Below are 24,457 nucleotides of genomic sequence, written 5' to 3' on the forward strand. Positions count from 1 at the left end.
CCTGTATTTTAATTTATTTCCATGCTTATTGTCTTCCCATTTCCCCCAACTAGTCACGAGGGTGGGAACTTTAGAAAACCATACACTCAGAGCCCAGCAAAGTCATTCAAAGTGGGCCGGCAATAGTTGTTGGATTTGCTGGATGGATGAATGAAGGATTGGGCTCCAGAGGAATTAAGATCTATTTCAATGGATGTGGATTCCTTGGAAACCACAGGAACTGAAAAGATAAATAGATACATGACAATCAGAGATGGGGCTACTTTTCAGAAAAGATATTTTGGGGAGCATATCTTTCTGTTATAGAACTTTGCGGTTTTGTAAATAGTGTCAATATAACAAAATCAGTGCAAGAAGATTGTTTCTTGGACATTTCTACTGTTAGAATTAAACAACACTGCCAAAGAAGACATCTCAAAATTGTCACTTCACCATTAACTAAAGGCCACTATTCTCCTGTCTGACCAGGCTTCAAAAGATGTCATTGGACCCCCAGATTTTTCTGTGCTCATTAAAAATGTACTTTAACCAACTCCTTTTAAAAGGGACTGATTATGTAATAACTATGTATGGTGTCAGATGGGTACTAGACTTATGAGGGGATCACTTTGTAAGTTACATAAATGTCTAACCAGTATGCTGCACATTTGAAACCAAAATAATGAATGCTAACTAGTTGATAAAAATAGTGGGTTTTTTCCTCTTCTTCCGCCTCCCCCACCACCCCCCTACTCTGGTTCAAGCCATTGTTTCTCAGTATAGTTATGTAGGACACAGCACCCTGGCCCATGCTGGTATTATGAGCCTTGCACTCCCCTCCAGCTGATGCAGTTGGTCGCTGGTCATGGGTTGGCTGCTCACGGCAGCTCTCGCCAGCTGCCGGCCGTTCACACTGGCTGCCGGCCACTCATGCTGGCTGCCAGCCACTCACGCTAGCCACCTGCCACTCCTGGCAGCACATAGTAGCCTACAGCAGCACACAGCAGCTCACACCCACTTCTGGCTGCTCATGCAGCCCAGGTCCAGGGAGCGCTGTTGTTCACAATCTTAGTTGTAGAGGGCGCAGCTCACTGGCCCATGTGGGAATCGAACCCGTGACCTTGGCATTAGGAGCATGTCACCCCAACCACCTGAGCCACTGAGCTGGCCCCCAAAATTTTTTTATTTTTATTAAAAAAATATTTATTTGCAAAAACATATATAAATGAGCTGGTGGATATTCCAACAAACGGTATTTACAAAAGTTTTTTTAAAATGTCTAATTAACATCTCCTAAAATGCAAGTTTGTCAGATTTTGAATGACACCCAGTGAAGTGCAACTTTCTAACAACATTATCTTCAAAACCTGGTGCTACAAGGATAAATCTGGTTATAGGAGAACATCCCAGATTTCTCTTATCCATTAAGGGAATCTCCCAACCTTCTGGATTCTGTTAGAAATTCAAAATATTACAAATCAGAAGAACAAACCAAAAAAAGCAAAAATACATTTGTAGTACAGGCAAAGTATTGGTGAGCGCAAAGCAAGGCATTTCAGTACAAGACAGCTATATCAGTGACATAATAAAGTCACTTTCTAAGAAAATGAGCAGAATCATTTCAGACCAATGATAGTTAACCATTTATTGAGCATTTGGTAGTCAAACATTTAATACACATTTTTTTCATTTATTCCTCACAATAACCCAGAGAGGTAGGTTGTTATCATCCCTAATTTTCACATGTGAGAATCAAGGCTCACATATTGCCCAAGACAACAAAACAAAGAGGTAATAGGACTACAATTCAAGCCCCACTAATCACCACTATACTGTAATGGGAGATGGAATTATCTTGGTGCCTGACATAGTATTTTCTTCCAATCTTTGTTTATCAGCTCTTGTGGAATGACTCCATTCTCGTTTGAGAACCACCTAATGAGAGTATCCAGAATAAAACCTGCAAATCAAGAATAAAGAAAAGTAAACATGAAAAACTTAAATGTTTTCTAACATTGTTGGTTTTAAAACCAAGGACATTTAAAGTATGTTACCATTAATAACTATGTGCTGGAGGACTATTCCAAGCCTGCAAGATCAACAATTATTTCCTGCCCAGTGGGTTTACAAATAACAAAGGCAAACAAGATACAAATATAGAGTGAAAACAGAAAATACATGAGCTGAATCTGAGAAGAAAGGTCAGTGGTTCCAACAACATTAAATCTATTTCCTGATTTTGGGTAACAACAACAACAACAAACCTGAAAGAAATTATATTGAAAGTGTGAGAAGTATGAATTGCACCCTGCTGTTATTGCTTCATACGCAGTCTTTCAAAATGTTCTTCAATCCAAATAATGTTTTTGAGCATCCAAAGCAATATTAAAGGTTTACAAAAATGGAAATGAAATTTTAAATCATCTTCAGGAAAGAAAGAAGAGCATAAAACCAGTTATAATTTAAGATAAATAACTGAAGTGACAGGAAAATTATCAAAGATTTTAATACAATAAAATCCAGAAAGTTAAAAATGTTAGACAAGTGGCGATATGTAGAAAGCTAATCATAACAGGAAGTCACGGAAAGAGAGTAATGCTATCAAAGTACATGGATTTTTTATTAATGAATTTGATCAAAACAATAGTTGTTTTGATAAAGAGAAGCAAATAGAAGCTAGATTGTAAGGGATGAGAAGAGAATTAGAAAGCAAATCAAAAATGTACTTAATGGCATTTGGAGATGTCTGGTTAGAATCAACTAAGGTAAATGAAAGGGAGAGAAAAGAATAGCCAGAAAAAGATGCTGCTGTTACAGTTTATGTATGATTTAAAAAAGACTTTGTCAAATGAAATTATTGGGGTACAATTAGAAGGTACGTTTAGGAGAGTTGAAACACAGAGGTACTGATGATGGAGAAAAAGCAAGTTAACATTTTGAGAAAGGATGCAGGACCGGAGGAGAGAGAACAAACTTTTAATCAATGTAGATATTATAAATCTACATTGGTGACAGATTTGTATTCCAAAATATGGATCTGGTTGTTTCTCTGTGTTTTCCTCCCTATTTCTGTCTTACCTGTAAACCAAGGGACTTTCTTCCACCCCTCACCAGAGCAGAAACAAAGATCCAAGAACACCGCTGATCTAAGCGCTAAGCCCAGTGTATGTTTGAAGAACTGGTTATTTCCTCTCTAAGATGGATAAGCCTGGGCTTAGAGAGGGCAGAGAGAAAGGAGAATGTAATGAGAAAGGAAGAACTGATAGAAGGAACAAAGGGCCCTCAACATAGGCAGGAGAAAGAGGATTTTTCATTAATAAGTTCTAATGGATTTCAAGACAATGAGCCATCCTCAAGTGCGGACCACTTCTTGAAAAATTAAAAAGCTAGAACCAATGACATTTGTCATGTAGGCCTGGATAGAGAGGAAAAGGAGCTTGTGCATTCTGGAGGGAATGGAAGCATGAAGAAGAACCTTATTCCCTAAACCAGGTATAACTAGAGAGAAACAACTGGGAATTTTCTCGGTGAAGTTTTGGACTCCATGCCACTGTTATATAGTCTATTATGCCTATGGGATGTTAGCAATTTGGAAATCTGGAGGAAAATAATTAAATGGTCATATAATAGAGCTTAGAGTTGTATCCACCTTTCAGTCCAAAAGTAAAAGATATCATTATCACTCTTCTTTCACTTTCTTTTTGATTTTATGTTTCAAGTGTCCAGATATTAAGATTTGAGTTAGTATTACAGGGCCAATCATCAAGCAGTCATTTAACTCATCAATGATATAATTTATTTGAGAGTTTAGTAAAGATTGCGACACTTCTAGCCATTGTCAATGAAATTGATACTTTACACATGCATATAATCAAATACATGTGTGGGATTCCTATTATTCTATTAGTAATATAGGGCCTCTTTCAAGTGAAGGCACATGATTACTCTAACTTCCTATTCATTCATTCATATATTCTCTCAGTATTAGAATGCACTACTCTTATATGCACCCTATTAAATAGCCATGCAGAGGCATAGAAATGCCTCTACATTATCACTACCTTTAAAGGCATTATATGTATTCAAGGAGATAAAATATTTAGAAGAGGAAAAACTAGCTAGAGTGGTCAGGGAAGGCTTGGAGTTAGTGGCATTGGAACTGAGCTTTGAAAGTTGGGAAGATTCCAATGAATGCCAGGGAAAGATCTTGGGTAGAGGAAATTTCACAAAGGCACTACTAGAGTGATCAAAATTTTGTTAATTATGGATTATTGAGAAATCTGCAAAATTAATGTTGTATCTCTGGTGATGGTCTCTGTAAATCTTTCACTTGCCTGAAGGTGGCAAGCTGGGTTTATGTGAGAAACTTCAGCATCAATATGATGTGAAAGAAAAATGAAACTTGTATGTCTCTGAAAAAAACAAACTTTCATTGACATTTAACTCAAAAATCAAAAAGTGAAAAAGATAAAAAAAAATTACGAACATGATCATTAAATACTGCACATATTTAGTATTATTCATTTTAAGGCACATAGATTTTACATTACAAATATTTTTCACTTTATATTTAAATTTTTATTGTCCTTACTGATTTCTCAGTTAATAACTGAGAAATCTTTCATTAGAGAAAAACAAGAAAAAAGGAGCTTATACTTTTAAGTATTATTGAAATCTGTGATAAATATTGTTTATAAGTCTTTTGGGGGGTGGTCAGGTTTATCAAGGCATAATTTCCAAATGATAAAACTCATCCGCTTTAGTGTATAGTTGTGAGTTTTATGAATTTTGACAAGTACATATGGTTTGTAACCACTACTATAATAAAGATACAAAACAGTTTTATCACGCTTAACAAATTCCCTTGTGCTACTTTATGGTCAACTCCTTACTTAACTTCTAGGCTCTGGAAACATTTGGTTTGTTTTCAGTCTATATAGTTTTTGCCTCTTCCAGAATGTCACGAATGCAATCATATAGTATGTACTCTTTTTTGGTCTGGCTTCTTTCATTCAGCATAATTACTTGAAGATTCATCTATAGTTGAATATAATTGTAGTGTGTATGAATAATTCAATTCTTTTTATTACTGAGTAGTATTCTACTGTATAAATGTACCACAATTTGTTTATCAATTCCTTAGCTAAGGGATATTTAGGTTGTTTTCAGTTTGGGGTGATTATGCATAAAGTCATATAAACATTCATGTACAGGATTTTAGATGACCATACATTTTCATTTCTCTTGGGTAAATACCTAGAAGTAGAATTGCTGGGTTGAATGATAAATGTATGTTTATAAGAAACTTGCCAAACTGTTTATCCAAGGAGGCTGGACCATTTTGTACTTCTACCAGCCATGTATGAGATTTCAGTTGCTCCACATCCTTGCTAGGGCTTGGTTGGTATTGTCTGTTTGTTTGTTTGACCCATTCTATTAGGTAGCAGTAGTATGCCATTACGGTTTTAATTTACATATTCCTATGACAATGATGTTAAATATCTTTTTAGGTATTTATTTGTAGTCCTTATATCTTTGGTGAGGTATCCGTTCAAATCTTTTGCTGACTTGTCTGTGGGAGAGAAGTGTTGCTTATTCTCTTATTATTAAGTTTGAGAGTTCCTTATAGATTCAAGTCCTTTATCAGATATGTGCTTTGCAAATATTTTGGCTAGTCTATGACTTATCTTTTCATTTTCTTAATTGTGTCTTTCAAACAGAAGAAATTCTCAATTTTGATAAAGTCCAATTTTATCAGTTTTTTCTTTCGATTTTGCTTTTGGTGCTAAGAAATTTTTGCCTAATCCAAGGTCAGAAAGATTTTCTCATATGTTTTCTTTAATAGTTTTAGGTTTTATATTTAGGTTTTAATCCATCTTGAGTAGATTATTTTGTATGAGTTAAGTGTTTTGTTTTGTTTTGTTTTTCAGGTAGATGTCCAGTTGTTCAAGCACCATTTCTTCATAGGAGAAAAATTTAGCAAAGGAAGTGACTTACACTTTTAAATTATACAGTTGAAATCTGTGATTGATCTTGTTTGAGAGTTTTTTCAACTTTTTAAAAAGATTTTTTTCACACAGCCAGATGGCTCAGTTGGTTAGAGCATGAACTCCTAACAACAGGGTTGCCTGTTCGATTCTCACATGGTCCAGTGAGCTACACCCAGTTAGAGCACAAGCTCTCAACAACAAGTTTGCTGGTTCAATTCCCACATGGGATGGTGGGCTGCACCCCTTGCAACTAAAGAATGAAAACGGCAACTGGATTTAGAGCTGAGCTGCGCCCTCTACAACTAGATTGAAGGACAACAACTTGGAGCTGATGGGCCTTGGAGAAACATACTGTCCCACAATATTCCCCAATAAAATTTATTTTAAAATAAAAAGATTGTTTTCACTTTATTTTCCAAATATTGCACCCCATTTTAAAAGAGCAATTTGTGTCTTGGTTCTCCTATCTCTCATTTTATTTCACTTCTCAGTGTTAGGATTTTGAGGCATTTTCAAAAGACACTATCTCTGCACTAACAAGAATTGTAGAAAGGTAAACTGTAGAGAGTGCCATTCCCCACTTTAGAGAGGAGAAAACTGAGACTTCAATATCTTCAGTGACTTACCCAAGTTCATATAGCTAGACAAAGGCAGAGTATATTTTTAAAATAATAACCTTAGACATTTAAAAATAAAAATATATAGTCCCTGACATTAAAAACTCAGTGGACAGTTCAAACAAATCAAGAGAAAATAATGAAGTTTCTACTTCAGACAGGCTTGAGGAAATCAACCACAATGTAGCACATAACTATGAAGAGATGGAAAATATGAAAGAGAAATTCAGAGGTATGGAAAATAGAAAGAGAAAGCCCAATCAATATATGCTTAAAAGGAGTTCCAGGGGCTGGCCTGATGGCTCAGGAGGTTGGAGCTCCGTGCTCCTAACTCCGAAGGCTGCCGGTTCGATTCCCACATGGGCCAATGGGCTCTCAACCACAAGGTTTCCAGTTCGATTCCTCGAGTCCCACAAGGGATGGCGGGTTACACCCCCTGCAACTAGCAACGGCAACTGGACCTGGAGCTGAGCTGCACCCTCCACAACTAAGACTGAAAGGACAACAACTTGAAGCTGAATGGCACCCTCCACAACTAAGATTGAAGGGACAACAACTTGACTTGGAAAAAAGTCCTGGAAGAACACACTGTTCCCCAATAAAGTCCTGTAAAAAAAAAAAAAAAAAGGAGTTCCAGAGTCATAGAATAGATAGAATAGGAAAGAAGCAATGTTTGAATAGATAATCACTGAACCCCACACAGTAAAAAAACAAAAATCATATACACTGAAACAAAAGAACACAACAGAAAGAGAAAATCTTAAAAGCAACAAGATACAAAAAGATTTCCTACAAAGGAACAATAATACATTTTTCAGCAGATTTCTCATCAACAAAGATTTAGGAAAAAGACAATAAAGATCTTGGGTCTACATTGATATCCAGAAACCCAGGGGTTTCCTCTTCCTCTGGGCTAGTGCTTACTTACCCTTTCCAACCAAATATTTACTTCTGAACTAATCGCAAGGGTTTTTTCTGACACTGTAAACTGAGAGCAGAAATAAATTATGCTATATTAGTAAAGTTGCAAAAGTATACTTACAGCATGATACATACAAATACAAATTTAAACACAAAAAATAATAATATTGCTTATGGATATATACCTATGTAGTAAAATTATAGAACATGGGATACATACCTACTAACTTCTGGATACTGGTTACCTGTAGTAAGCAGGGAAGAGAATGAGGGAGGGTTGCTTCAGCTATATTTGTACATTTTATTTCTTTTAAAAGAAACTGAAACAAATAATACAACATGTTAAGATTTGCTATTGGATACATAAATGTTTACCATGTTATATTCTATCGTTTTTGTATATTGGAATATGAACTCAACATTAAAAAACCCCAAAACATTATCTCACAGAAAAATCTCAGTGAATAAGCCTATTGTGCAAGTAAAAAATTAAATATTTATAAACAACTTCTCACTGGTTATGAAGACATTGAAGGAGACTGCAAAAATATCTTTTTGACATGAATTGTAAACACAGCTTATAGGGAAGGCAATACACCTACCATACCACATGCCTTCCCAATTATCTCTATGACTTGACTACCGCAGAGAAATTGAAAATAGAAGATCCTTGAATTCCAAGACTATATTTCTGTATATTATGATGCATCCAAAACAGTGCTTTCACCAATGTTTAGTATTCTTTAAAGGAAGGAAAGAAATGGAAGCATATAAAAGGTACACACTTCCTTTGATGTGTGTTTTGGTGCTTCAGTGGTTTTGTTTTTCTGGCTATTCATAGGTTCGAGGCAATGTAGTTCTTTTGTCATTGGGAGAATTAGATTAATCTTTTTCTGATGCCAAAGAAGACAGAAAAGAGAGGAAGGGGCCAAATTTAAAATAAATAAAAAAAATGGTATACAATCCTTCAAATAAGAATTAGAATGCACTCTTCCTTAATGTAACACATCTCAAGCTCCAAATAGGAATTTTGTGAAAGTCATTTTGAATTCTATTTTCATAAAAGGGTTAAATAATGAGCAGTTTAAAATATGAAATCATAAATTTAATTTTTCTCTCCTTGATAATCATAATTTTTTAACACTGTGGCAAATATAATTAGGGAACATTTACCAGGCTCCCTCAAAAAGAAACCAGAACAATATTTGAGGAAAATAAATAAGTATTGCGTAAACCCCCAGTTCCCAGTTGCCTTGCAAGGAAAGACTAGTAACCCTATCAGGATCCACTGCTAACAGTCTCTTTCATGGTACAGAAAAGTTGCCCTGTCTGCCGTTAAGATGGAGCCATACAGTGCGCACCTCCTTCTAGTGAAGCAAGAGGATAAAAAGAAAGCCTGTTAAGAAAGAGTGGAGGGTGAAGTGGGCCCTGAACGGGGCAGGGAAAGAGGAGTTAGACCTCTGTGTCTTGAGTGCTCTTCTCCAGGTCAACTTTCTAGAGAAGGAAGACACTCATCGTGTGTTAGAGAGCATAGCATGAAGAAAACGCTGAAAGTAAAAAAGGGCTCATGTCCTGCTTCTGTTTGACTTGGTGCAACGTCCAATACAGTGAACTGTTCAGCGGTGACAGAGAAGTGGGTGGATAGATTAGCTTGAAGCAGTGGCCCTGGTTCTTTTGTGGCCTACAGGGGGTCCTGGTGAAGGAGAACAGAAATGGGGAAGAGTCTAGTGGGAACTGTGAGGCTGTAGTGCGTAGAACAAATGGCCTAACCAACAGACTCAGTAATGATACCAGCAATCTGTCCAATAGCTAGGTAAGACCTGCCACCAATCCACAGAGATGCCATTCTGCCACAGGGACAAATTTCCATCTTGAGACCCCTACAGGGGGTCCTCTTCTCACCACCAAAAGGTCACGAATCCTTCCATACAGTTAGACATGATATAGAAGGGAAGCAAGGATAAGGGGGAGAAATGTGAAAAATTTTGCTCCTACCCAAAAGAAAATGTATTATTCAAAAGTGACTATTCATTTCAACTGAAAAAGGTTGTTAGCTTGAATTGACAAACTTAAAGTCTGTTTTGTTTCTGTTTTTGTTTTTTTCCTCCGTCTATAGAAGCTAGCAAGGAAAATTAGGTTCATCAAAGAAAATAAAGAGCAATATTTTCTTTGTATATTGGAATCATAATGTAGGTACATTTTTGACCCCACGATGCACATTTTTATAAGATTATGTTTCCAGGTTGTTTTTTTCTGCTGACGTGAATACCATTCTCAATTCACATGTATTACCCCTTTTGAAATAAAGTGTAGTCCCCGTTGTGGTGACTCCAAATGCAAATACCAGCTTTGTCTATTCTGGAATTGGCAGGTGTAAAGCATGAAGCAAGGGGCAGTAAGTTTACGAATAGACTCAGTTCAACAAAATTAATGCGATTTTACAACATGACAACAAAGAGTAGACTCTGTTCTTTGCAATCACAAGAAAATGCCCACCCAGCCGGTCTGCCCTTCTTTTTAATTTATTCCTTTCCCCAAGTCTAAATGCGCTTATAATTAGAACCATAGAAAGCCACGTGCACCACGACCATGGTTCCTCACCACTGTGACCATTCACAAGCCATTTCATAGGCCTGTCCCAGCATCTAATAACAAAAGAAAAACATATGGCAGATCATGATAATGATTTTGTGTCTTTCTGTAATGATGGAAAAAAAAAAAAAGCCTGATCCTGCATAATAATCGCTTTGTTATTCATGGAACTTAACCGACATTTCCTCATGAATTTTAATGTACCATCCATTTTCTCACGACTTATCCCCACAATTCTTTGTGCGCCTTTGCAGAATATTATTCTCTTATCTCTTTCTTTCTTTCAATGATGTAATTATTCTGTCTAAACCAAAGGCTTTAGGATGTTGCCTTTTTCCTGTATTGGTCAAAGAGCTGGCCTGGGATGACATTACATAACCTAGAAAGATCAAGTTGTGCACTTAACGATTTCTGCACTTTTTTTCCTATATGTATGTTACTTAATTTTTAAAAGTTTACTTTTAAATAATTTTCTGGAACATCAGGCAATCATAAATTTGTGCCTTTTTAAAGAAAATCATAATTAGTTGCATTCATGAATGTACGATTTTGTCCTGTATTTTAAAAGGGAATCATTTGCAATGTTTTTTTCTTCCTATTCCTCTTTTGAAGGCATAATTCATATCGAAATTCAGTCCTATATTATTTGTAGACAAGTAATCTCAAAATTCCATAAAACTAGGCTAGATTTTAAGTTATTTAAGGACACAAACTGTCTCACTGAATCTCTGTATTCTTATCTTTATATATTCAAGGACTTCCAAATAGAAGACCCTCATAAATATTTGCTTAATAAATAAAGAGTATCTTTTGCAGAAAACAAATCAGTGGTTGCCAGGTCTGGAGATGGAAGGATGAAATTGCCTGCAAAGGGGGTGTAAGGAAATTTTTACGGTGATGTTAATATTCTGTAAATTAATTATGGTGATAATTACACAACTGTATGCATTCTCAAAGGCTGTACACTGAAAAATGATTAATTTTATTGCAATATCTCAATAAACCTGAGTTTAAAAGAATCTTGTCATAATATCATGGTTTCCTTATAGGAAATAACTGATAACAAATGCTGTTAACAAATAATTAGAACATTCTTTACACAATCAAATAACCTGGTTTTAGATCAACCTTGAAATTTCCTAATTTCTTGATCAAATGATCAACAATTTATTAACTACTACCATGTGTTTTGTACTATACTAGATGATTTATGTTCTCTTTTAAATTCTTACAGCAACAAGTATTGTCAAATAAGAATTGTTATTTCTGTATGATATACACTGAGGCTCAAAGAGATTAGGTAAACTTGTCCAAGACCGGATATTTTATTTTTTTAAAATCAGTACATGCATAAACATAGTTTCAAAGAGACTAAACTGAACTCTTATTTGTGATTTAGGAATTTTAAAGTGTCAGATGATTTGATATAAAAAGTACCTATGGCAATAAAAATAAAATTTTAAATTCAGCAAATAATTATTTATTTACTTTGTGAGAGGCAGTATGCCAAATAGTTCAGAGAATGTAATGCTGAAAATATATGTACTTTGCTTTCATATTCCATATTACATGGATATGAGATGCATAAATAAATTGCAATAATACCATGCAAAGTGTGGGGCTAGAATACGATTAGAAACAATCTTGCATTGAAGAAGGAGGAAGTATCTTCTGCTTATACTGAGTAATTTAAAAAACACAACCAGCCACCAAGAGGAATTTAGAAGAGGTTCAGGTTTAGATGATTGTGAGATCAAAAAAGAAAAGCAAAAACTTTTCTCCTTCCCTTGCTCTATTTATTTATTCTCAGCTCAAAGCTCATCTAACAAACAACCTAGTAAGAGCATGCCTCGTTGGATGCTAATCTTTTTAGACTTTCACATGGATACCTCTCTTACTTCATTCAGCTTTCTGCTTTGGTTTCCTTTCCAGAGAGGCCTTTCCTGACCATGCTACCTAAAAGAGTATTTCCTCACTCTCTAGCTCTCACTTCCTCTTTATTTTTCTTCATATCATTTATTACCTTCAGACATTATATTAAACATGTCCATTTAATATAATGTATTTAAGCTCCTTGGGTAAGGACCCATTTGTCTTCTTCATTATTGTGTCTCCAGCACCTCAATTAGTGCTGTATACTCTTTGTTCAGTGAATGAATGAATGAATTTTAGACAGGTCTTTCTGACTACGAGAATTCATCTCCACATTTTTCAGTCTTCACTTGAAGTTCTTCCAATTTTTCACTTTATGGTTATTTGACATTTGCTAGATATTAATATCTTAATATTAATATTTTGAAGTGGAAATATACTTTTTTGCAGTAAAGCTATAACAGAAGAATTTGAACTGTAAGGTGTGTCTATGATTTAGTGTAAGGTTTCTGAGACTGAATTGTGCCAACTTCCGCCTCTACTCTATATCTTAGCCTGAGTTTTCTAGAAAACAAAGCCTGAGACAAAGCTCAGAGAGCTCATTTTTATTGTGCATAGGGAGGGGGGTGGGTGGTGAGGGGAGATGAATACATATCCAGGGAGGAAGGGGATGGGGCAAAGAGCCACAGCTTCTCAGAGAGACACAACTGGTTGCTTGGTCACATGCGACATCTCTGGAGAGGCTGTGAGTCTCAGAACTATCTGTTGGAGGGCAGAGAAGAAGGGCAAAAAACTCATCTCTCATGCATTTCTGAACGGAGTTATCTGGCTTCTCCAAGAAGCCCCTGGGGAAGCCAGAACCTTCATAGGTTCAGACAGGCGGAACCAGGTTCCCGAAACTGCTGTTGCAACCCAGTCCCCGCCTCACTTCATTCCCATTGTTATAAAGCCCTTGACTCTGCTATTATCTCCTGATACTTCTCTGCCAAGGAAGTAAGCCAAGTGTTTGAGCCCTGGGATGCAGGAGGAGCCAAGAAGATCAGGGATGATACACACTCCCAGAAATTATTCAGGGCAATTATTTTTAGCAACCAAGGTCCCAGATGCATGTGTGCTAGATAGCTATACCTAGCCAGCCTGTCTCCAAGTGCTCACTCCTCAGTGGTATTGCTCATCTAAATTCCATAATTCTGCACCTCATTTCTTCCATATGTCTACATTCTCTTCAAAAATAGTGGCTGCTTTTTTTTTAACTTTGAAAATTTTGTTCAGCAATTTAAAACGAAAAGAAATCACATTAATGCATCATATAGTTAATCTTGAATACTCTTTATTTTTTAGATTGGGCATCATGAATTCCATGAGCAGGTATTTGGATTTATTAAGCACCTGCTATGTGTTAAGCACTATTCTAAGCATTAGGACTACAGTAATGAATAAAATAGAAATTCCTGCTCATGGAGCATACATTTTAGGGAGGGGAAACAGACCATAAATCATGGGAACAAATAAAATATTTATTATGTTGGATGAAATTAATTGTTATGGAAAAATAAAGAAGGGAGGTTTTCTTTTTAACTCAATGATCTCTTGAATAGACAACTATGAAACCCTTCAGCGAGCCAGAAGAAGAAGATGTAAATGGGGCTAGGGAACAAAGAATTCTGTAGGATTGGAACTCTGGGTGAGGCCTGTGGCCAGGGAGTAAGGAAGCAGCCTGAGGATATAGAGCATCATGGTTTCTCTGTGCAACTCTGATAACAAGGAAGTTATAGGCAGGACACACTGCATGGAGCGTTGTATCACTGGGATAAACAATTGCTGTTAACTCAGCTTTACTCTACAAACAGATACCATGAAGTACACCCTACAGAAGCTGGCAATGTCTTCTATATATCTGAGATATAGCTGCCTGGTAACTTGAATTACAGTCTACCTTTGGGGGCTTGGTTCTAGGACCCCTAAGGATGCTCAAATCTCTTATATAAAATGGTGTAGTGTTTACATATAACCTACACACATCATCTCTAGATTACTTGTAATACCTAATGCAATGTAAATGCTATGTAAACAGTTGTCATACTGTGTTGTTCAGGTAATAATGACAAGACAAAAAAGTCTGTACATTTTTAATACAGACGCAACCGTCATAGGCCTAACTGCATAACACATGTCAATAATAATGTAATATTTTTTTCCCGAATATTTTTGATCCGTGGCTGGTTGAATCTGCAGATGTGGAACCTCAGATAGGGAGGGCTAACTGTACTCTTCATTCTTACAAGCAGTACACAAGCTACAGAACTGAATGAGATACAGAAAAGCAACCATTTATTCTCCAAGGAAATTTCAGAAAGTATATGCTGCACAGAGCTTTATGTTCCTTCTCTATGTCAGGGACAAATACTGGAAAGTGAGCCTTCATTTCCAAGTAGGATATTCGAACCGTCATTAACCAGGGGAAGAATTTGGAAAGTCTAAAGAAGGATCCTGGCCAAGAGAGCTCAGGGGGAGAATTCTCCTATGGTAAATATCGGAATGAAATTAGGTGGAGATGAAAGATCTTTCAGAGAATCAGACAGCAGATGTCAGTTATTGATGACTAGCTTGATATAGACATCTAAAAATGAAGATCTCTAAATAAGACTTCACTTAAGCTGGACAGGTATTTAATCCCAGAATCACAGAGCTAAATGGTCTCAACAAAGTTAGATGGTCAATGCTCATGACATCAAATGCAAAGTGTGGGTACCCAGAAATAGAAAAATACAAATATTAAAGTTTACGCTGTTAGACCACTGGGTAGACCACTCTTACTGAAGGGTTCATTCATTTCAATTAGTTACAAGCGCTCACAAATTATCTATGCCAGGTACTTGGCTAGATGTTAGAAATACAAACATGAGCAAAATGTGACCTGGGGCTTGCTCTCATAGAGTTTATAGTTACGACTATAACTAACATGAGCTAATAAGAAAAACTCATTTGCATAGACCTGGAGGACAGACATGGTCAGGGAAGTGAGGCTTGGGCTGAGAATTGCAGGCTAAGGGTGGAAAGATTGAGCAGGAGAGTGAGCATTCAAGGTTTTGTAGTCCCTGGAGGATTTTGATCTTCATTTGAAGATCACTTGGAAAACAATTGCAGGTTTTTAAGTTGGAGGTTTAAATATTGAAAAGACTGCTCGGGATTCTGATGGAGAACAGGTTGTAGATGGACAAGAGAAGCTTCAGAGATACCATTTAGGAGGCTATTGTAGCAAGTTCCAGGCAAGAGACAATAACTTTGATCCAGAAATTGTCCACTTACTCGCCTAAAAAGCTGCATTGCTTTTTTAAAATGAACTTTATAATAAGCCTTTTTCCTTAAGTTTCCATCTACTTTCCCCCCCACCCCCATCTCCTTTTAAAAACTTCATTTATAAGGACACCCAGCCTGTACAACTGTGAGGTCACAGCCCCCAAAACACAGATAACCAAATTTTTAAAAATGTCTTTGCCGCCCTTTTTACTGATTCCAACAGGTGATTTCTACAAGCATCCAAACATTCAATGAAGTCATCTCAGGCTAGTATGTGTCCCTTGACCATTATTTTTATTGCTTTAAATGGAATAATTGAGAAAATGTACCACAATATAAGAGATTTTCTATGAACTTAAATGGAAAGAGGTTTGTCCTTTTTTGAGCATTCTTTTTTAAAATCTCGCTTTATATTCAGTCATATACAGCACCAGCTAATAATGGATACTGTAAGAACTGGGGATGCAATGGTGAAAAATACATAGACCCTACTCTCACAGAGATTATATTCTAGAAGGGGAGGCAAGTGGAGTAAAGTGTAATAAGTACTATAACATAAGTAGCACAAAAGACTAAGAAGACATGAGAATGCAATACAGTATCTTAGACTGGATCGTGGAACAACAACAACAACAAAAGAACTTTAGAGGAAAAACTAATAAAATGCAAATGAAGTCTGTAGTTTAGTTAATAGTATGTATCACATCTAGGTTCACGTTTTAGTGTTGACAAATGTACCACAGTTATATAAAATGCTAAAATCAGAGGAAGCTGGGTGAAGCGTATACGGAAATTCTATACTATCCTTGCAGCTCTTCTGTTGATCTAAAATTATTCCAAAACAAAAAATTTGCTTAGAAGAAAGAGGACAGGAGGAGGAAGTGGAGAAGAAGGCGATCAGGGCGACACTCAACCTAATTTAGGGGTCAAGGAAGGCTTTCAGGGAAAATAATGTTTAAGCTGAGAACTGAAGGACAAACAGATGTTAACAAGATAGAGATATAGGAAGAGGTGTTCAGAAATGTTTGTAAAATGTTTAAAGGGCCAGAAGCAAGAGAAAGCATGACAAATTCTAGGATAAATAAAATTCAGTATGGCTGGAGCTTATAATAGAGTGGGGGAATGATAAGGAGAGGAGTGGTGGAAGATAAAGCTAGAATGGGAGGACACAAATGACCTTAAAAGTCACGTTGAGAAGTTTGTATTCTAGGGCAATTCCAAGAGGAAATTAAAATGAGTAATAAATATATTTTAACTTCTTTTACTAGCAGTCAAGTAAATGGAAATTAAGGTAATTGAAAAATATTTTAACTTATTTAATTACTAAATATTTTTAAATGATATTTTTTGCTGCTGAGCGTATAAACAGGGAGTTTCTTACCCTCTGCTGGTAATAGCAATCTTTCTGGAAAGATATTTGGCAATTTAAATACAAAGGTCCAGAAATGTTCATATCCCTTTATCCTTTCAGTTTTACTTCTGTGATGTTATTTTAAGCAACTAATTAGGAATACATTTAAAACACACAATACGAAAAGATGTTTCTCATCATTATTTGAAACAACACATAATTTTAAACAATCAGGTTGCATAAATAGGAACATAATTAAATAAGCAATTATGTTTCCAAGCATTATAAATAACATTTACAAAAAAATTTAGAATTTTAATGACACAGATTATAAATATAGATGTATATTATATATGTGTATGAATATAACATGTATATGTATATGTATATATAATCAGTATGTATGTGTGCATTAATATCTGTCGACAGAACCAGTTACATGATTTGCAGGGCCCCGTGCAAAATGAAAATGGAGGCCCTCTTGTTCAAAACTTATTAATAATTCCAAGACAAGAACAGTAGAGCCTTCTACCAAGCATTGGGCCCTTCTGAATATGAGTTAGTGTGACTAATCAGGTCCCATGCCCTTGAAATTGGCCCTGACTGTAGGAAAAAAACTGAAAGGATATATTCCAAAAATGCCAATTGTGACTATCTTTGAATTTTAGGATTAACGATGATTTTTATTTCATGCGTTTCATAAATTTTCACAAGAGGTATATACTACTTTTGTAATTAGTGAAAAAATTATAGTATGTCTTTTAAAAAGACCCGAATTATACTGAAAGCAGCACTACAATGAATTGCATTATATTTTGGCTTTAGGCTCTTTAAAATATCCATTTGGGGCCACTGGGAACAACAGATATTCTTTTTAAAGATTCTATACTATGTTTTAAAGTCACTGTAGAGAATATAGCAGCATATAAAAATGAAACCAGTTCTCTGCTAAGTCCAAAAAGCAAGCCAAGCTGAACCACAAAGATCACATTTCCATCTATTTTTGTCCCATATAGAATTAGCTTTGGTTGGACACTGAACACTTGCTTGAATGGTGGAATGCTGCAAATGTCTCCTCCAGTGTCCTTAGACCTACATTCATATAATTGACAGCCCACACTGGCAAGAGGATGGAAGATGTGCAGGAGGCCTATTGCATCTCGAGCACTTAATAGTTCAGTGAAGGATGTAGCAATACATTTTTTTTTTTTTAATTGGAGAAAGGTTGCATCTGGAAGACAATAGAAGACACCTGAAGTGAGAGAGCATTGAGTGAGTTAAAAATTATACAGAAGGTATCTGCAATGCATTCTTTTAGAAGTTACATAGAGAAGCCTGAACAAGTTGAGTCATTAAGTGACTTATAACGAGCCATTTTGGCACGAATGGAGTACAAAAGCCAAGGCAAATCACTTAATCCCTTTAGTTCTCTAGCAGACAATCTGTCTAGGTACAAAGAATTGTCTCTGCAGACCTCTTGGGTGCAGGCTTCATATTTTGGTGTTGTTCTCTACTGTACTGCACACTCAATTAATCCCCCCTTCCCTTGTGCAATTTCAAACAGAAGGAATATAAACAAAGAAACAGAACAATGATTAGTAATTTGCCATCCCTTTCTCTCTCCCATCTTCTGTTAATGGTGCATCCTGAGAAAAGCCTTTCTTCAGAGAACCTACTGAGGAGGTAGGGATGCAACTGAAGAAGCCAAAAAAGGGCCACTTGCTCTACTTTGGAAAGGGAAAGAGACATAAAGGGGACGATCTTGGAGAGAAAGAAGAGGAGGAGGAGAGGAATTACGAATGTCAAAGACAGGGAGGGAGGATGAAGAGATGTGAGGAAGAGAAAAGTGAAAAAAATGTGAGGCTGATGTTTGAGAAACTTTGGGGAGAGAGAAATTTTCCAGTAGGTATTTAAAAGGGGGGCTAGTGATGTGTTACATAACCACCTCTCTATTTCCCTTGAAACCTTCATTAAAAAATCACTACTCGCCAATATTGTTGCAGTGGGATTTCTGTTTGGATGTGATGACATTTGAGAGTGACCTCTGTGGGGAGTTAGAAAGGGCCAAAGAATGCCAGATATGTTCATGTTACAGGTTGGAGAGAGAAAAAGAAACTCCTTTCCTTCATGTGTATTTTTTAGAAGTGTAGGGGACGAAAAGGTTTTCCTCTTAGAGTTCCTGGCTGGGTCTGAAAATTAAACTAACAAAGACAGATTAACAGGACAAAAGCATACAAATTTATTTAAGCTTTATGTAACATGGGAGACTTCATAAGGAAATGAACAACCAAAGAAACAGTTAGACCTGAGTGAATTTATGTGAGGTTTGAGGAAGAGCGGGCAGTCGTATAGAAATATGATTAGTTAAGGAGTTTGATCTAAGTGTAGTAAATTGGTGAAACTTAGTAAGTAAGGCCTGTTTGTTTGAATTCTTCTTGGCATCCCTTCATCTTCAGATGTTATAAGAATGCTATTTTCCTCCTGGTATGAGGAGGGCACCTCTCGCCTGAGTGATGACTCGTTTCAGCCCCCAAGAGGGAGGTGAAGGTCAGAGTAAACTTATTGCTTCTGCTGTTTTCTCACACTTCATTAGCTTAAAATATTCCATATACCAAGGTGCCATCTTTTGAGGTAGCATGTCCTGAATTCCATCACAAGCAAAGAGGAGGATCACACTATTTTTTGTATCTAGTCTGTAAATGTGCACACATTTAAATTGTACTCATTCACTGATTACTTATTAATTTAACAAATATCACGGCAGCTCCTACTATTTGCCAGATACTGTGCTAATTGTTCTTGGGGATAAGCACCCAGTAATACAAACCTGCGCCCTATTCGAGCTCACAGCTTAATAGCTTATGGTCAAGTATAAGGAAAAGACCCAAAACAAGTTATGAACAAATAGAGCACGTAAAGGTACTATAAGATGGTATTTTTGTTTTTTTTTGTTTTTTGTTTTTTTTTTTAAAAAGCAAAACTTTTCAGACAATTTAATTAGAAGCACATTGTAGTTTTATTACAATCTGACTACAAGGGAAAGGCTTTTAGGAGACCAAAGATTGACTCTTGGAAGAAATATTTTATAAGAAATCATGGCGCCCACCTGCGTGGATTATATGTTGAAATAATATTATTTTGGGTATAATGGGTACATTATTAAAATTGAAAAAAAAAGAAATATTTTATAGGAAAATAGAAAAGTTAATTGTTTTTTTAGATTGCATATAAAATAATGCTTATTTAAGGTCACTCTAGTCAGTTAAATGGAGGGGGTGATTGGTTTTCCCAGGATAAATCCTAATCCAGTTAAATTTCAGAAAACTTCCCAAGCATTTTACCAGGAATGCTAATTTCTTCCCAGTCCAGGTTTGGGACAATTTTTCTCTTACAGTGTATTTTTAAAAGACATTTTCTCTGGGTGGTGAACACACAATGGGATTTATAGATGATGTAATACAGAATTGTACACCTGAAATCATGTAATTTTACTAACAATGGTCACCCCAATAAATTTTTTTAAAAAATTAAAAAAAAAAAGACATTTCAAAGTCTTTCTTTTCAACTTTTAGATGTAAATATATTCTATTTTCTTATGTAAGTCTATATTTAAAACATAGTGATCACTTCTTTTTGTTGTGAAATAAGCAGCTGAGATGGAGATCACAATGGGAGTCCTTGTTTAATAGAACTGGCAGGGAAGACATCTCTGAGGAGTTAATATTTAAGTTGAGGAAGTCAAGTTTTTGAGGTCTAAAGAAAGACAAAAATCTAGTCAAGTGAGATGAGAGGGAAAAGCATTCCATTTGGGGAAACAGCTTGTGTGAAGGCTCTGAGAAAGGAGAGTAACTCTGTAGATGGCATTACCTGAGGAAGGAAATGTAGAAGGTTTCCTTCTAATTCAATTCAGAAAGTTGAAAGATGGGCTCTGATTGGTTCTGAGCCATATGCCAACCCTGTGGGTAAGGTACTATAAATAATAAGGGAGGAACTAGGGTGAGATGCTAAGACCACAGGAAAGGAGATGGGAACCCAAGACTCAGGGTGACTCCTCTTCACGTTCCCACAGAAGAAAGACTTTTGTAGAAATTGATTCCCTAAGGGCACCATCATTTTCTGCACCATCAGGTAAGACTGACTTATATAATCAGTGACATCAGGGCAAGCCATTGGAAACAGGAGCACTGCACTGAAAAAGGGAATCCAGAGGCTTATACCATCAAATATGGTTGATATGCTCTCTGCTCTGCTGGTGACAGGGTTTATGAGGCAGGTCCTGAACCCAAGTACTGCTGACTGAGGGTGTGTCTTCCTTGCAGATCCAACTCTTAAAGATGGGTTGGAAGGATGAGATAAGAGAGGAATTAGGAGGAGCCCTAATTTAGCCTCAGGCTAAAGCAAGTTTCAATGCAATTTACACAGAACTGGTCCCTAGATCTGCTTCCCAAAGGTTTAAAAGTTGAAGAGTGAGATAGTGGAGAGGATAGCCCCCAGATCTCCAGCAGATTTTGGTTAGATATGTGATTGTCTTGAAATAGTGCTCTATTAGTCAGGACTCTTAATTATAAAGACAAAAATTCAACTCAGACTAGTTTAAGCAAAAAGCAATTTATTGCATCACATACTGGGAAGAACAGGAGTGTGTGTTAAATTAAAAGTTTCTGCCCCTCATTTCTCATCTCTTCTTGGTTTGATTTCATTCTCTGACTTCGCACCTTCATTCTTGGTGTTTTCAGCCTTACTCCACCACTTTGTGGGGAAGACAGCTCCACTATCCCCAGGCCTATAGCACAGCATAACAACCTCGCTTTTCTCTCCAAACTTGTATACATCAAATCCTAGGGAAGGTCTCTGGATGGCCATGCTTGGTCAGGTTCTAACCTCAGGACCAAACACACTACTCATAGGGAGGGGCTCAGATCCTGGTCATGGGTCCAGCCACTCAGGTCAAGGCTGTCAAGAGTTTTGTGACCCAAAGTCCTACGAAATGAGAGCAGTGCAAAAGAAGAGTAAAAATGACTACAATCTAGCCTGGCCTTCCTCTTCCAGCATTCAATTAAATTACTCTTCTTAAAGAGTAACTTTTTCATGAACTAAAATTCATAATTCTGAGAAAATGCAGCAGGACAAGAAATAATCTTGCTCTCCTCAGGCAGGTAGAGAAGGGAAAGAACTGGATGGAAGTGGGTTTCCCAGTGAGGTAAAGGAGGTATAAAGGGACAGAGAGAACTACAGATACTGGGCCTAGATTTACCTCCAGAAGGTACGGTAAGAGACAGCAGGCAACAATCCAAGAAAGCATGGGCCCAGCACAAAGTTGAAGTTCTCAGATGGTACATGTTGAATGCTTCCCTTCATAGATCTCCAAATACTGAGAGTCACCTATCTGTCAGGTAGGTATCTAGGCTGAGGTTATGGTGCATACCTTCAGTCCCTGGTATGATAAGAACAGGGACTGGTAAGAAGAAGGCAGGGCCCCCAGGTATAGAGACAGTTTCTAAGTTAGTGATTCAGGCACAGGGAACAGATGTCATTATGAGAACTGATTACCAGAAATTGTGGTCTTGGAGACAAGTCAGGAGCCCAGTTATTGGAGCAGGGGGTCAGAGCTGGTCTAGCAGTGAGTATGCTTTGTGTGCCAAGTCCCTGCATGACGAGTAAGAGAGTATCTTTTAGAGGTTAAGATTTATTTTAAGGACCAGATGGTTGGTATCTTTGGAGAGAAGGAGAATATAGAATTTGGGAGTCAGGCAGGTTCTGAAACAAACGATGAAAGATTATTAACTATGCAAGTTGAATAGAATGTGTCTTGATTAAATCAAGTCCCAGAGCTGCACTAAAGTACTTCAAGAGAGATTTTTTTTTTTTTTTTAAAGGAAGAGTCCACATCTGATTTGAAGCACCCATGGCTGTGAGAACATCATGACTAGTAAATATTAGGTACAATGTTGGACACATTTGGATAAGAATAATTTGAGATTTATATGCATGTCCAAGATGAGCCTCTCTGTGTGAAGTTGTGTGGATAAAAATGTGGCTTCAGTTTCAAAATGGAAACCTGGCACCATTTCCTTACAAACTAAAAATACAAGTGAATCATTTACACATCTAGAAACCAAGGATGTTATACCTCCAGTAATTTGGATAATGTTGTGGGTTGAATTTTGTTTTGTTTTTCCTTTTTAAAATACTAATTAAGCCATCCATCACTTCAAGGTGACAATTTTCTCAAGTATGCTCTTCTTAAAACTGTTGAATTTTGTTTAGTTTCCTATAGCAAGAAGAATTGTGACTCCCAGGGGAAACTCTCATGTAAGGGGCCATCTGTTACTATTTTAGGGGGTTGGGGGTGGAGGGAGCTGTGGAGGAGTCTTCTTCCGTCCTTTCCTTTTGAAAGCTATCACTCTCCCACTCCACAGGATTCTGACGGCCCTGTCAATTACATGGGCTTGTGAATCAGGCTGCCCAAGCAGAATATTTAATTCCCCTAGGCACACACTTGTCCGGGAAAGAGCAAGTGACATAATCTAAGTTCTTTCCAAAAAAATAATGAAAATGTTAGGGCATTTGGAATTGCTATCTGTGAAAATAATATAAGCCTGGGCTGTGGGTGGCTATCTTTGCTCCCATTGGAGAAATTCTGCCTGAAAGTGAAGCCACACAGAGGAAAACAAGAAAGAGGGAGAGATGTAAAGAGAAAAGTAGAAGGAGAGATTTAATGACATGATTTTCACTCTTAGATCCAGTTAAGTTTGAAGCAGGACCCATTCCTTGGACTTCCCATTTCCAAGAGCCCATGCATTCTCTTTGTTGCTTAAATTAGATTGAGTTAAGTTTTTATCATTTTATAATTGAAAGAGTCCGGACATTCAAAAATCAACAGTTCAGCCACATAGAGTTTGTGGCACTATCACTAGCCCTGGTCACTACATGAATACTGACCAGAGATAAGTGTTATTAGTTTTTACTTTATTGGACGGACATTTGAGAATCAATTTTTGTATTATGTCATTTTCACTGTTTGCCTCCATTTTCTATTTGTTGTTGCAATTGCACGCAGTGAGGGTACATAAAATAGACTGAATAGTTAATGGGTTCAATTTTAATTTAACACTAAGGAATTTTTATTAAGCCAATATCATTTTCTTTAAAGACTGTTCAAGAGTTTTATACCAGTCTAAGTGAAACGATCGCAAATTATGAAAGGAATTTTAGTTTTCAAGATTGTTACCTATATTAGGAGATGATGAATCATTTTCATCTTAAAGGTCAAACCCAGTGCGTCAGTTATAGCTACCAGGACTGCTGGGTTGAGCAGCATTTTGAGGTCCCATTCAGGGTCCATGGGAAGGGGACCCATGACCAAGTAGTGATTTTTGCCAAGGGGGGCAGGAAGAATTGGTGCCATCTCTCTGCCAGAAGCTGCTATCCATTTGAGAACTCACAGGCCCTACATTAGAACTTATAGATGGGAGAATAAAATAAAAGAAGGGAAAATTGTGCATGAGCTTAGAAAAGAAGCGTTTGGAGAGTAAAAAAGTAAGGAGCAATGAGAGGTAGAAAACTGACAAAAAGAAAAAGGGGTACGGTATTAATTTTGCTGTGTAAGGCTAGAAGAAAATTACAGGGGTTTTCAAAGTTTTCTAACCAGTGGAGTAGTTGGCAAAGGAGTATATTCTTAGGTACTATTATTTTAAAGGTATAATTCTTTCCTTTATCATAAAAGTGAATGAATATGTTCATTGTATATTTTCAGAAAATATAGAAAAAAATTTCTGACCTAAAACTCAGCCATTCTACAGGCAATTTGCATGAAAGTGTTTTTGAGAGGAAGT

At 36.7% G+C, this 24,457-nt stretch overlaps 1 long non-coding RNA gene across 3 annotated transcripts in view; it reads right to left on the reverse strand.

Annotated features, from left to right (window-relative positions):
• Positions 1 to 1,241: 1,241 nt before the first annotated feature.
• Positions 1,242 to 24,457, reverse strand: part of LOC109449750 (uncharacterized) — a 78,291-nt gene continuing 55,075 nt past the window's right edge. For 2 of the 3 annotated variants that reach the window (XR_016022871.1, XR_002137749.3), the window contains exons 2-4: positions 7,728 to 7,752; positions 7,515 to 7,574; positions 1,242 to 1,939 (exon numbers count right to left, since the gene is read on the reverse strand). This is a non-coding gene — a long non-coding RNA (uncharacterized LOC109449750). Of the gene's footprint in view, positions 1,940 to 7,514; positions 7,575 to 7,727; positions 7,875 to 24,457 lie in introns of those variants that run through there. The other variant, XR_016022870.1, reaches the window with a different exon arrangement.

Source organism: Rhinolophus sinicus, chromosome 12 (genome assembly GCF_057876585.1).
Source record: "Rhinolophus sinicus isolate RSI-liver-muscle chromosome 12, RSI-T2T, whole genome shotgun sequence".
Lineage (NCBI taxonomy): Eukaryota > Metazoa > Chordata > Mammalia > Chiroptera > Rhinolophidae > Rhinolophus > Rhinolophus sinicus.